Source organism: Phoca vitulina, unplaced genomic scaffold (genome assembly GCF_004348235.1).
Source record: "Phoca vitulina isolate PV1807 unplaced genomic scaffold, GSC_HSeal_1.0 scaffold17, whole genome shotgun sequence".
Classification (NCBI taxonomy): Eukaryota; Metazoa; Chordata; class Mammalia; order Carnivora; family Phocidae; genus Phoca; species Phoca vitulina.
Window position 1 is genome coordinate 34,356,993 of NW_022589720.1, and position 13,166 is coordinate 34,370,158.

At 37.4% G+C, this 13,166-nt stretch overlaps 1 non-coding gene across 1 annotated transcript; it reads right to left on the reverse strand.

The window, feature by feature from the left end:
- Positions 1 to 12,392: 12,392 nt before the first annotated feature.
- LOC116639293 lies at positions 12,393 to 12,515 on the reverse strand. The gene has a single exon (XR_004300804.1). It is a non-coding gene; the product is annotated as a small nucleolar RNA SNORA54 (small nucleolar RNA).
- Between the last annotated feature and the right edge of the window lie 651 nt (positions 12,516 to 13,166).

Sequence of the window (13,166 nt, forward strand, 5' to 3'; positions counted from 1 at the left end):
AACGTAAAAAAAAAAAAGTTTTATTGAGGAAAAAAACCCCTACAATATACACTAGGCCACAGTTATTTACAAACATATATATTTCAACTTTTCTATTTGGAGCAGCAGTTCTCAAACCATAATTGTCTAATTCCATCTTCTGTCATGTATGCATCCTCCTTGCAACCAAAGGTAATTATCTCTGAGTACATGAACCTAAAATTTGGATTAGGAGTGCCTAAAACCACTCTGGAAGTGCTGAAACCACAATACAAGAAGGAATGAGCACAATACCAGTGTGGGTTGTTAGGCATAAACAGCAAGATCGGAATAGAAACATGAATCAGTAGCTGTAAATAAGATCTGTTTTAACTTTGTTACAATTGATAGAAGTCCATCAATTCACATCTAATCTAATTGTTTGAAAGAACAGTTTAGAATTTTTTACCTTTAAGGCTAGGCCTGGGTTATGATGGTGAGTGTGGAGGAGAGGTCTTTTTTGGGGTTTCTTGGAAACCAATATCTTTATTTTTAAATGTAAACCCTTTATCCAAATACACAAAGTCTTGAGCTGTAATAAAAGGTCAGTCTGATCATTTTAAGTCATCCAATACTTTCCATTTATCAGGAGAGGTCGAGGTAAGTATGATCCTTGCAGAATGAGGAGAATGGGCCTCAGAAATATTCTGTGACTTGCCTAAGATTGCACAGCTTTTTAGTGATAGAGTGAGGAGTGAGCCTAATTTTTTCAGATGTGCCTAAGGAACAACCATATCGGAAGCCTGGGTCCTAGAGGTGGGGCTCTGGGCTATTCACATCTTAGTATTGGTTAGGGACCAGTCATAAATAGAGCTAACAGCAAAAATTTTGATGTAGGGAATTTAATACAGAATATTAGCTATGGGTTAGAAGAGCTTGAAATAGCAACTTGGGGAAGTTGAGGAAACTCCAAGGTAAGCACCTGCAGAAATCCACCCTTACTCAGAAGGCTGGAGGGGAGATAGGAGGAACTGAGGCCATGTGGTGGGAATGGGAACCTTGTAGGAGGGAGCCTTTAAAGGGGGACAAAAAGCAGGACTACTGAAGATGTTTCTGGGAGACAGAGTGAGGGGAATATTAGATTCTTCTTCCAATAGCCTATAAAACGAGCTCTGTGGTAAGCCAGTTTGTAAGAGAGTGGGAGTCCATCCCCCTTGGAACATAGTAGAGCATGAAGAGATCAAGGGCTGGGTCTGAGGGAAATGACCATCATGCCTTTTCCAATGGAGTATCTCTATGTCTAATCTCACATGTGTGCTTTGTATCTTAAGGGGTGTTATTGAAGAAGGGATTCTATATTCAAAAAAACCCCAAAAGTTTAAAATTCACTATACTAGACCAACTCACTTTTAAGAAAATATACCTCTAGTATAGCATTTCTATGTACCAAAGTACTTTTGGTTGTGTTCCTTTTTAGAATGATGAAATTGTTTATAATTTAAAATGAAGAAATTGAAGCTCAGAGTAATTAGTAGACTTCCCCCATAAGACATGGCTAGAAGGCTCAGCTGCCAGGACCAGAAATCTGAGTCTTGGGCTTCAAATTTGCTAGAGCCACCATTTCTAAATGGTGTACAAAGGCATTTTGTGGTCCTGCAGCAGATGTATAGGGACATAACTAAATATTTTATTTTATTTTTTTTTAAATTTTCTTTCTTTTTTTTTTTTAAGATTTTATTTATTTATTCATGAGAGACAGAGAGAGAGACAGAGGCAGAGGGAGAAGCAGGCTCCCCGCGGAGCAGGGAGCCCGACGCGGGACTCGATCCCAGGACCCTGGGATCATGACCTGAGCCGAAGGCAGACGCTTAACCGACTAAGCCACCCAGGCATCCCCATAACTAAATATTTTAAAAATTCAAGGGAAATACAGTAACATCTTTTGGACTCTACATGAACTACTAACAGTTTAAACATTAGATTGTTATGTTCCATTTGTTAATGTTGTATCTTTGTGAGGCTGGGTTTTCTATGATAAAAAGCAAGACTGTGTGAAAATCATTTTGGAACTGGAAATGATGTAGCAGTGTTCTCTGACTCCAAGGTTTGAGGTGTTGTGTTGTGCTCAACAGGCACTGAGTTGTTAGGAAATAAGTACTTACAAATGGTTAGAGCCTAACCACTGAATAAATAGAACTGTTAGGTATTTCTTTTACCTTAGGGTGTGCTGTGAAAAAATTACTGTGATATTAAGAACACTGTAAACTGAGAAAGCGTCTCTGCTCTGGTGACATTACCCATTAGTACCCAAAAGCATTAACATTAATAAGTTGAGATTGTGGGTGGAGAGAACTCTCAATTGCCTGGACTGTTCTTCCAGAATCTACAGCCTGTGACCAACCACCACCTTTGTTTGCTTTTATATGAAGAGTGACACAGGCTACAGTGGAGTTTAGCAATTGAAAGCCAAGGTCATCCTTATAAAGAAAAGAAAGCTGTGTGCCTCCTTAGACTGTTCTTAACTTGGGCCTCAAGTCAGTGAGTGGAAATTCTGGAAGATAACCTGCTAGTTTATCAAACTCTGAAAGACCACATGCAAGACCAGCATGGCACATCATTTCTAACACCTTCTATCAGGGCTTGCTCTTATCTCAACCAGTCTTTGCTGTGTGCTCACTTGGGAAGCTTAACTGGGCAATAAGGTTGCCATCTCTTTAATTGTCACTCAGATATTAGTTTTTTTCCCTTCCAAAATGTAATTCTTGAAATGATTTTTATATCTTGAACACTTCATCCTTATCTCTGTGTACAGACCTCTAAAATGTGCCTTATAATGAAAATTACACCTGACAATAAATTCTCCAAGAACCATAGACATCTTAAAAGGGCAAAGAAAATAGGGATTGAAATATGTAAGGGATGTTATTTTAAACAAAAATGAGTGAAACTGACATCTCATGACATTATAGAGTGGTGGGATATTTTGTACCTTGGAAACTAGAGAAATTAAAATCTCAAGATCAAAAGATGAGAGATAGAAATCTGAAAGAGTTCAATATTCTACGAGTGTATGAAAAAAATTTCTTGTGGTGAGTTAGGATGGAACTAGAATTCCTAATAATTGCAACAAAAATACTCCCTTGAAGATTTTTAAATGTACAGTACAGGTGCTATGTCTTTATAAGTGTGAAAACATTCTCAGCCCTAGTTACTAATCAGAATCTTTCATGGAACTTTAAAGAAAATGCAGAGGTCAGGGTTCTGCACGAGACCTACTGAAGGCCCTGAGCTAAGGCTCTTGAATCCATATTTCAAAAAATACTTGATGGACAGCTACTGAGTTAAGAGATTACTGAGTTAGATGCAGTCTGGTTTAGAACTACAGACCAGTAGCATTGGTATAACCTGGGAGCTTGTTAGAAATGCAGAATCTTAGGTCCCACCCTAGAACTACTACATTAGAATCTGTAATTCAGCAAGATTCCTAGTGATTTGTTTTCAAGTTCCAGAAGCGTGGTCTGGGTGAGACAAACCATACTGGGATTCAGGGTTCTTGTATGCCACAGCTCTGTTACTTACCAGCTTATACAAGCTATTTATCCTCTGTGAGTCTATTTCTCCAGCTAAAGGAGCAGATATAATTATACCTATCCAGCTTACCCTAGGACTGTTGTAAGGATATGAAATGGAATATGGAAAATATGTGGAAGTACTTCAAAAGATTAAAAGTGCACTGTTTATATAAATTGATACTCTACTGTGGTCAATAGAACCACAGATTTGTAGAGCTACTTGGCTCTTCAATTTATTCCACCTCTATATTTTGAGCCACATCCTTGATTGCTACATGGTTAAACCCCACTCACATTTGCTTAACCTCCTACTAAAAATGCCCAAAGGTAGCATTACTTTTTTTCTTACATTTTTAAGTCATAAGGAAGTAAGAAATTCAAGTGAAAGAATAGCTCATTTAGTATCCGTGGAGCATCTGGTAATATGCTGCATATATGAATGTAACTCTATGTATGGAATTTTGCAAATTAAGGATTTCAGTAAAGCCACCTTGGCATTATGAGTCCTATAGTCTCTTGGGTCATGGATAATTAATGTTTGATTCATGGTTTCCTGATTAATGAGTCATCTTCTTGTGATAAGCTGCTCTGTGCCATTAGGTGATTTTAGTACTGGAGCTCTGTCATTTGTGTCTAGGAAAATAAACTACAAGAGTATAATCTTTAGAACTTGTCTGGGCCCTGTTCTCCAACCTCCTTTGCTCCATTGTGACACCTGATGCCATTTGGAATCTCCTTTTTGTGCCACGTTTTTACCCCTAGCTCCTCCTAACCCTCCTCCTACCCCTACCCCCAAAACACACCTATAAGATATCCTTCTCTATGAGGCTTAGCATTCCCTAAATATAAGCCTAGATTTGTCTCTAACTCCACTCCTCACTTGTGACTACTGAGTCAGCTGTAATCCCAAGATTCTCTTCTGTTATGTCTGTGTGCGGGTCAGAGTATCTCTGCTTGTACTTGATGTTCTGCAGTATGTTTCTGGGTACCTGCAGTGCTGGATGCTAATTCTCTTTTTTTTTTTTTTATTTATTTTTTTCCAACAGAGAGAGAGACAGCGAGAGAGGGAACACAAGCAGGGAGAGTGGGCGAGGGAGAAGCAGGCTTCCCGCGGAGCAGGGAGCCCAATGTGGGACTCGATCCCAGACCCTGGGATCATGACCCGAGCTGAAGGCAGACGCTTAACGACTGAGCCACCCAGGCGCCCCTGGATGCTAATTCTTAATAAAGCTTTTCTTTGTCTCTTCTCCCATACCTTTGATTTTCTTTTTTCTCTTTCTTCTCTCTCTCTCTCTGGTTTTTTGTTTGTTTTATTTTTGTTTTGTTTTTGTATTTTCCCCACCTGAAGTTGCATAATACATTCCTTGCTCCATGTACACTCAGCTTATCCTTTCTGTTGTTTCTCCTCTCCTTCAGCCCATTCCCTGCTGCAGCTGCTGCTGCTGCTGCTTCTTCTTCTTCTTCTTCTTCTTCTTCTTCTTCTTCTTCTTCTTCTTCTTCTTCTTCTTCCTTCTTCTCCTTCTTCTCCTCCTCTTTCCTCCTCCTTCTCCTACTACTGTGCTCATATACCATCTTTTGAGCTTAGATTCACTGTGTTTCCCTTCCAGTTAATGTCTATCTCTAATTTAAGTTTGTGTGTTTTCTGGCCATCTGTTACTATGGGCAGACATGGAGCAAATAAAGTGTTTGACCTCACCATTGATAAGTTTCTCACTGTCATTTCCTTGATGGTGGGGGACACTATTGAACTCCACTAGGAGTTCATTGTCATTCTGGAGGGTATACGTCCTTGAGTGCAAATAGGAAGTCAGTAATGAGGAAATAAAACCAATCGAGGTTACATGATGTTTCTTTGAAGATTTGTCAAAAAAGTAGGACCAATGAGTCAATCATCCAATAGGACTTTGAGAAACTGCAAAAATGCTTTTTGTTTATACCTCCGTATGGTCTCTATTACACGTAGGTTTACACACAGGATACACATATGGTATTTCTAGCCGAGATTTCATTTATATATGTACAAACTCAGATTATAGTTTACAAATCTTACTTTTTAGTTACATAGCCACAGGCTGATAGCAACCAATGGTGTCAGCTTACAACTCAAATGGTAACAAATTATTATTTATATCATTTGATTTAAATTTCTGTTGGCAAAATTTCATGAGGTCCTTGTGACACATGTTATTCTCTGTCTTCTTAGTGCTTAGAGGGAGTAGGAAATCCAAGCAGCAATCATAATAAGTATCGATTACTGAAAGATTTTGAGAATTGAAATTAAAATAATGTAATAAAAGGCAGGTACATGCCTAGAATCCCAAGGTTTTGGCCACTTGCATTTGCATTTTATTTTAAAGTGTGAGTAGCTTTTGTGCAGCTATTTCCCAGAAATGTTTTAATACTAAAAATGTGCCAACTAGTCAAGCTCTCAAATTCTTACTGTCTATGACCTTACAGTCCATCTTTCATGTGTATGGGGATTTTTCTTTCTATTGTTGTGTTGTTGTTGTTCTTCTTCTCTTCTTCCTTCCTCCCTTCTTCTTTTTTCTTCTTTCCTCCTCTTTCTCTTCTTCTTCCTTCTTCCTTCTTCTTTTCTGGACTCAATTGGTGTAGCTTATCTCAACCATCTCTATCTCCTGGTCATCACATCCTGGTAGAGTTTCCTCCCATGTGGAACAGAGATAACTGTGTAACCTGTAGATTATTGTGGAAGTGATGGAATGTGATTTCTGAAGCTAGTTGATAAGACAGTGTGGCTTTCCTCTTCTGAAGCTAGGTGATAAGACATTGTGGTTTCCTTATATGACTTGCTTTGGGGAAAGCCAGCTGCCATTTTGTAAGGACACTCAAGAAGCCCTATGGAAAAACTTGTGTGCAAGGACCTGATGCTTCCTGCCGACAACCAGCAAGGAACTGAGGCCTCTTGCCAGTAAGCATGAAAGAGTGAGCAATTTTGGAAGCCAATCCCCCACCCCAGCCAAGCACTCAGATGACTGCAGTCATCTTGCCTGTAATCTCATGAGAGAACCTGAGCCAGAACCACTCAGTGAAGCTACCCCTGAATTTCTGGCCCACCAAACTGTAAGAAAATAAATGTTTGTTATTTAAAGCAGCCAGGTTTAGGAGTAGTTCATTATATAGCAGTATATAACTAAAGCATATATACTCTACTACCAATGGGAAGATCTCTGATCCAAATGATATTAAACTAATACAAGTCCCAAATCAACCTGCTAAAGAAATTAGGTCTAGTTTATATGTTTATGTGTCTCAAATAAAATCACTTTTCCTTCATTTTATATTTGAAGATAATTTAAGTTAAAAATAAGTGATAATGGTATAAATTGAATAGGGGAAGAATTTAAAAGTCTTAAATACAGAGGCCATTATTTGAAGGCCTTAATAATAGAAATAGTTATTCTATCTCAAAATAACCAGAAATTAATAATATCCATTTGGGTTGGCAATTTTTATATATATTAAAGAAACTAGAATAACATAATTAAGTGCCACTTGCCAATTTTTTCCAGTTCTGTGTAAAGTTAACTGAACATATAAAACATATTTTCTCCTGCTGTTGACTTTTTATTGTCCTGGGCCTGTAGTAAATGTAAGGCTGCTTTGCTTAAGGGTATAATTTTGTGCAGGAAACCACAATAAGGTCTGGGAATAATTGCCACAAAGACTAAGATTAAAAGATAAAGTTAGCAAAAATCTTTTGACATTTCTATCAAAGTCTGTGCTCTAGAAGAAAAATTCCAATTATTTCTTCAATGATGAAGTCATTATTAGAGGAAATGCTGTTGCAGATTTCATTTTTTTGTATAGTCCAGCAAATTTTCTACCTTCATATTTGTTCTTACTTTAGAAAAAATTTAGAATATTGAATCTTTTTGGAGCCAAGTGCCATTTAATTTTAGAATGAAGTAGCCATATCCTTAAGAGAGAAAAAAATTCAGATTTCCAGTTTTCTGTAGCTTTAAATATTTTTATCATGCTTGCCCCTTCCCCTGGTCCTCTCACAAAATCAATCTCTCATTCCATTTTTCTTGATAACATTAGGGGAAATAAAATAAATTTGGTTCAAATTGTTGTTATTATGGAAAGATTCTGGTTCTTTCCTGGGGTGTCACAGAGTGGCCCTGAAGGCAGCCCTGCATTGGTTTTTGTGATCCTAGACCTCCCTAAGTCGAGGTCCTTGGGGTCCAGAGAGAGCATATACATCCCAAGGGTACATCTTTTTGCATTTCCCTCTAGAATGCTGAAGTTAGTGTAAGGATTTTTGTAATGTACCTAAAAGTGGTCTGTAGTTAACAGCTTTAACTCAACTGTGCTGGAGATCTTTGAGGAATTATGCTATGGTCTTTTCCCCATCTGTATCTTTAGCTCAGTATAACCCCCTAGTCAAAGTGGGGAATGTACTCTTCCTGCACTCCCCTAGACAGCTTGCTCCTTACTCCCTACATGCCTGGTCTTGGGACAGTTCCCTAGAACACCATCAACACTTTTATTTGGAGGTTTTATTAGAAAGATTGCAGGGAGGCAAGATCCAAAGACAGCTCCTGTGGCTAGTTTCTTATCAGAAAACTGTCCCTGGATATGGCAAAACATGTTAATGTGAGAGAAATAGGAGGGAAGAGAGTCTGATTTCACAGTAAAAACAAAGCATTGTTCTTTCCCCCAAATATTTATTGGGCATATTACAGGCATGGAGCTCATGCCACATGCAGAGAAGGCATTTTAAGACTTATTTTAAGTAGACATTCAACTTCCTGAACTAATACAGACATAAATGGTGAATAAGAATGCAGTATATAAGGCGTTTTTTGTTTTTTTTTTTTCAGAGGAGCCCTCAGCCTTTATTGTGAAATTATTACAAGAAAGATATATCATGCTGTTGATATGCAACGTCAATGACAAAGATCCACACTATTGGGAGGCTTTGATTCATGTGGTTTCTATTTCAACATGTGAACCCATAGTTATTTGAATAGGTCTGCAAGTAAATGATGACTTGATCACCATCTTGAAAATTCACTTTCCTTGTTCTGACTTTGTACAGAACAGTGTTGGTGTTGAATAGAGAAATAGCAAACAGTAATTTCAGCTGGTTGAATTCCAAAGCTCTGTTTTCCACAGACACATAAAATTAGTTGAGAGTAGCCAACATTCTGGCCTGTACTGCAGTCTGGGTGTGCTGTGTAGGCTTCTGTTACTACATCCCGTCTGCAAACCAGGTGCACAAAACATTGTAAGGAAGTGAAGTCTGGTTGCTGGTAATTAATGGAGTTATTTGGTGAATGAAAGTTAAAGCAGTAGCAATATATTATGCTGGAGAGTGTTAGAGAAGTTTTCCTGAAGCTAGAATGGAATCTTGCAAATGAAAGCTTCTAATCTCAGTGAACTGGGATATTCTTGCACTTATTAAAATTCAATTTCTGATTATCAACCCTTGCTTAAAGAAGAGGGGAGAGGAAAAAAGATTTTTATGGGGTGGATAAAATGTTCTCTATAAAGCAAATATGGCAAAACTACTCATTGTGATGAACTGTGAAAATAATGGCCCACTAAACATCTTACTGTGCTTAAGGGCTAAATTTAAGGCTGTGTCACCTCTCTCTTCTCAAACTGTGTGTCCTCTGGCTAAGCATGGTTCATGATTGGTGCTGGAATCTAGATTTCATGTTCTCCCATATTTGGTACAGTCTCTAGATACAGTCATGACTTAAATGATGTTTAATGATGGAAATGTGACTGCTTATTTGGAAAAAATGGAAAGGAGCAGTAGTAGAAGTCATAGATGACAGATAATCATGATGTATGCTGAATAACCATGAATAAATAATTTCTATTTTATAAAAAGGGAAATATCCTACAAACTAATGAGAATTTTTGGAGGGTTTATAGATCATGTGTTCATATAATAACTCTAAGCTACTTATTTCAAAGAAAATTGAGGGATAATAATCCCATTAATGCAAGAAAGTTATCCTATTTGCATCCAAAGTCAAATTGCTAAAGAGGAAATAAAGCAAAAGCAAAGCAAAACAAGAAAATAACTTTTTTACCTATTAAAAGACTGTCATCTTTTTCTATATATTAAATGTGGAGTCAGATTTCCAGCTGTTTTGGATAGACAGCAATCAATTAACAAGTACCTGTCGTCACTACTAGGTCTTCAACATTGGACCAGACTGAGCTACTGTGATTTGTAACAGAATCATCTGGGCAGTTTATAAATGCAGATGGTGATAAGGCACTAGAATCTTGTTGCTAACCCAGTTTGAGTTTCATTATTCTGGAAGCGTTATCCTAAAGAAGTGAAACACCTAAGTCTTTCTGCAAAAGGGGAGGAGATTACTGTAAAATTCAGGAGACTAGGCCTTTACACAGAAAATAAAAGCAAGTAATTGATGACAATTGTAATTCTCCTCAGATAACAAATACTACTTCTTATATTTGGACTGAGGCAGTATGTTGATGATTAAAATTCGGTTGATCAGTTAGAAATGACATATCACTTGCCTAGACTACTGATGGTAAATTTTTTTTCTTGGTGGTAGGCTCTTTTTGAATTTGATGGCTATTTGAAACTTTTGCAAAAAGAATATGTTTTAAATTATAGGTAGTTGAAAAATGAAAATGATTCCAACTACATACCTTCAAATTATGATGCATATAAAATATATACAACCAAAATAGTATAGATATCTACTTTTAAACATGTTTTCTTAGAGAAAGTTGAGGCATAGTTCTTTGGTTTCCTTGATGGGTGACAATTGAAGCTAAAAATGTTGATAAAATTACCCATGGGTAGTGTTTAGAAAACAAAGAAGAATGGAAGAAGAGCAACACTGAAAGACACAAACAGAGGGGAGAATGAAAGAAGAAAAGCTCATGAAGGAGAATAAGAGACAATAGCCAAAGAGAAGAGATGCCAAAAGTATTATGACAGGAATGGGGGGGAATGTATTTTCAAGGACAGTGTGAGCAATATTGCTAAGTGTTATTGAGGTCAGGTAAGGTAAAGAGGGCAACCATGTGGTTGGCTATTTTAAGAGAAGTAGTAAAGTTCTCAGGACTTCAGGAAGTCATGGATCTATAAGACTAGAAATTATGGTTTTTTTGTTTTTTGTATGGATTTTGTAGTTCTCTGGGATAATAACAAGGCTCAGTATGTAAAAGGTGACTGATCAGGAGTCATTTGTCCCAGGTGAGTGAGTTTTTAGGAGGTGATAGATGATCCTACTAAGTAAAAGTGGCAGATTGGTTCTGACATGCAGGATTAAGTCCAGAGGTGCCACAATTGTGCTCTCACATTTTACAATGATCATCGTAGAAAAAAATGCTATTAAATGAATATGCCATGTAACATTTATCAGAAAGAAAATTATAAATAGAGTATTTCATATTATCTGTTATTAAGTGACTTGAATAGTGACATAATTTAGAAATGTTCTAAGATCTGAAGATCTAAGGAAGTGACTTAATACTGGCTACACATTATAGTCATTCAGGGAAGTAAAAAAGCAAACAAACAAACAAACAAAACACCAAAAAACAAAAACAAAAACAAAAGAAATTCCTGGCAACAACCCAATCCAGTTGGATTTTAAAAGCCCCCTGAGACCTCTGGCTTCAGCTCTGACATGTAAAGAGCTTAGAAGTCATCATTCCTGTCCTTATAACAAGTAAAGATCAGAACAAACTAAAAATCACTGATTTTTGTTGAACCTACCAGAAGACTGAAATCATAGGGAAAACCACTCTCCCCAAATGTAGAGAGATTGATGAATCCAGACAGTTACAGCCAAGCAGGGTAAAAATATTTATATCTATATCTATATCTATATCTATATCTATATCTATATCTATCTATATCTATACACACACACACACACACACACACACACACACACACCTAGGAATATCTTATTCAAACTGCAGAAAATCAAAGGCTAAGAGAAAATTTTGAGGGAATGAAAAAGAGGGAGGGGCACCTGGGTGGCTCAGTTGTTAGGCGTCTGCCTTCGGCTCAGGTCATGATCCCAGGGTCCTGGGATTGAGCCCCGCATCGGGCTCCCTGCCCCGCAGGAAGCCTGCTTCTCCCTCTCCCACTCCCCCTGCTTGTGTTTCCTCTCTCGCTGTGTCTCTCTCTGTCAAATAAGTAAATAAAATCTTAAAAAAAAAAAAAAAGAGGGAATGAAACCCCTTACCTATAGAGAAATAGGATAAGAATTACAGCAGACTTCTCATCAGAAATCATGCAAGCAAGGAGAAAGTGGACTGAGTTATTTAAAGTATTGAAAGAAAGACTCAGTAACCTAGAATTCTATATCCAGCAAAATTATCCTTCAGTAGTGAAGGAGAAATGAAAGTCACTTAAATGTTTTATTTTTTTATCATTATTTTTTAAAATATTTTATTTATTTGAGAGAGAGAGCATGCATGAGCAGATGGAAGGAGAAAAGGGAGAGGGAGAAGCAGACTCCCCACCAAGCAGTGAGACCAATGTGGGACTCAGTCCCAGGACCCCGAGATCATGACCTGAGCTGAAGGCAGACAGTTAACTGACTGAGCCATGCAGGTGCCCCTTAAATATTTTAAATTAACTCCTTAAGTGTTTTTAATTGAGAACCCCTGGTTAAGATAAAGGTGGCTTAGATTGCATGAACATATAGAATGATTCTTATGAATAGTTTTAGTCAAAAATTATTAACTTAAAATACACTCCTTTGTCTTTCACTAACCACTAAGGATGATTCTGGCTTTATGAACCCAGTTTTTTTCCCTCCCCTTCCTTTTTAAAAATTTTTAAAAATTTATTTTTATTTAAAAATTTTAGAAAAAATTTTCCAGGCCCTGTGTCCCCAGGACCTGAAACTGAGAGCCATGAGTCAGTCAGTCCTATGCCGCTGGAGCTGCTGTAGCCCTGGGATGGAGCCTGTTAGCTACAGCCAGACTAACAAGCCATCAACAGTGCCTCTTCTCCTTGAGAACCTTCCTACCTAACAAAGAGAAAGAAAGAGAAGGTGGAGAACAAGGCTGATTTAAGACTCAGAGAAGAATTTTTAATATGTTTTCTTTCTCTCACTTTTTTTTTTGAGAGAAATTAGAATAAAATTATAGGCAGCATTTGAGGGAAACTTATGGACAAAGAAAGGGGGTTTTTAAATAAGTGTTTCTTTGGAATATATCACCTAATGGTGTTTGGATGATGTAAGCATATAAGTTGAGTTACCTTTTATTGCTCTGTGTTTTGTCTCTGCTCTAACACTAGACCGGTGGGTTATGGCTTCAAAAAGTAGTAGAGACATCTCCCACAAGGATTCTCATAAGATTTTCTTCAAGTTTGTCGAAACCATCATATGCTCATTAAGATTTCTATAATCATACAGTTGATATGTTTGGAAGTTTTTAAAGTATGAATTGTGATAGGTTCAGGGAGGCTTCTACTTGTTTTGGCAAGGGCATGGCAAAAATCTGTCTTGGGAATGGCTGCTTCACATTACTTGATATATGGTCTGCAGCATATATAGTGCTAGATTAATTTGACCACAGAAAGATGTCAGTAGATTACTCAAAGTATTTCTAGAAAAATGGACAGTTTTGAAAAATTATCTTACAAGGGGGAAC